Raw genomic sequence first — 2,293 nt, 5'->3', positions numbered from 1 at the left:
CTGTGACTTCTTTTCTCAGCTTGATCCTACTGGGAGAAGGCAGGAGATGCATATGTAATCCTGATGTGTGCGTATGTGTGAAAAAGAAAGAGTGAGGGAGTACTTTTTTTTTCTTGGACCTTATTTATTAAATGCTGATTTTACTATGTAAAGGAGCAAAGTGCAAATAGCTGAAGCTCTTTTTCTTTTTTAATATGTATTAACAGAATGTTATGTATTATGTATGTATAATGTATTAACAGTTTGAGCAAGGGCTACATATGATTCAAGCTGGGTTATAAACAATAATAACTAATTTATGATATGTATGTATCAACAGCCTCTTTTATCATGCTTACATCATGTGGAACCAGGATAAAGGAAGACTTTATTTTGTGAAGAAGTGAATATTATAATCACAATATACATTCAGTGTATGATGAATTATGTTGAATTAATATAAAATAATATAATATATACAAATTTTATACAATATATCAGTTGTGACTATGATAATAAAGTAAAAACAAACAGTGCTTCTGTGAATGCAAAAATGTTTATTGTTAGTTCGGTATGAACAAATTACCATCATATCTTACTTTATTGAAGAAAAAATGGAAACAATGCACTGAAATATTGCTCATGCATTATTTTCAATTTATAGAGAGAGAGAGAGAGAGAGAGGAAACAAATATATTCTACTATTAATTATGGGTACAGCAGATAATTTCAATTTAATGTTTTTGTATTAGGTTTATTTATTTTTATTTAGCCTATTTTTTTATTTAATCAATAAATATACCATATTTAATCGCAAGCTTTAAATAGATATTTAAAAAGGCTAAGAAAAGAAGTTGACATTCAATTTTTGTTGCATAGGAATAAAAACATAATTGGACTGCAATTAATAAACATTGTAAAATGTAAAATGCATTAAAAATACAATTCATGGTATTAAATGAAGATTTTATGTCGATGGGGGTCAATGTTTATTTAATATGGATTTTTTTTTTTTTTAAATAGGAATATTGAATGACGTGAACAAGAGTTGAATTCTAGCATTTATTCAGACATGTTATTTTGACTCCAGCTGACATGCAAATATTGTGCTAATACGAGATGTTTTATTTACCTCAGGTTTGTTTATATCAGCTTTGTTTACCTGTTCTGCTTTTAATGACACTAAAGAAAAACCATTAGGTCAGTACTGGACTTTAGGAGTCATCTCTTAATCCAACAAATCTTAATGCGTTCATACATAGTAGCCTACATAGTTGTCAGTTGTAAGAATTTTAATTGTGACATTTACTATCCTCAGTAAGACTTTGAGAAGCGGATGGAACACAGACAAACAAGGGTCAGTCAATTACCATTTTTTTGTCATAAGGTATACAAAATACCACAATGCCTTAAAAATATTTTATTGTTATAATTAAAGATGATTTATTAAACCATATATTGTTGTGTGTGTTTTGGCATTGCTGTGTTTCTTCAGCCCCTCCTTTCTCTATTTTTTCAACAAGAGTTGAGGTAAAAACCAGTCTGAACACGACAGCTTCGCCATGGAGGCACACAGTCCCAACACCAATTGTGTTTTTGGAGACATGCAAATTAGGCACGTTAAAAGGCCATTAATTAAATTTGCATCCTCATTTCAGGGGTTTAAACGTCATACGTCGAATATTTGCTTTCGTGAACCTCCGCTGCAACCTAAAAATTGTCCTCGGAGCTTTTCTAGTTTTAAATTAAGGAAAATACAGTCTACAATTAAACAGATCGTCATTTAGCATGCATAAGTAAAACGTCTCAGCAGTTTATCCGATCCGCGCTGCATTGTTCTACACAGGAGAGAGGGTTGGAAAAACTTCCTCCGCCTCTAAAACCTAAACGCCGAGCTCCCGTTTGACAGGAAGGTTTACAAACATTTATTTCCACAAAGAAATTGCAATTTTCTTCATGATTTAAGTCTGGTTGTCTTGTGGCGTTGCTTCTCACCAATACTATACACACTCTCTATCGCGATAGTCATAAAACTTAATGAATAGGTGCGCCCCCTTGCCGCACCACAGCCGTGCAGTTCGTTGTATTCCTACGCACGAATCCTTATTTCTACATACTCCCTAAATTATCTCTCATTTCGGTCGTTCAGCTCGCAGCAATCTTTAACACTACCGAATTTTATATCTGTAAGTCACTGTTGGGTACAGAAACCGCTTTTGGTTCCATTACTATAAAGATCCAGTGGCTCGGGATCTAGTTTTTCAGAAGGCGGCAGGATATGGTGTGTGCAGGAGTTTTTATAATGGCTCGCGCA

Source organism: Cyprinus carpio, chromosome A16, assembly GCF_018340385.1.
Source record: "Cyprinus carpio isolate SPL01 chromosome A16, ASM1834038v1, whole genome shotgun sequence".
NCBI classification, from domain to species: domain Eukaryota; kingdom Metazoa; phylum Chordata; class Actinopteri; order Cypriniformes; family Cyprinidae; genus Cyprinus; species Cyprinus carpio.
The sequence above is the reverse complement of the archived record's forward strand: the minus strand, read 5'-3'. Positions refer to the sequence as shown.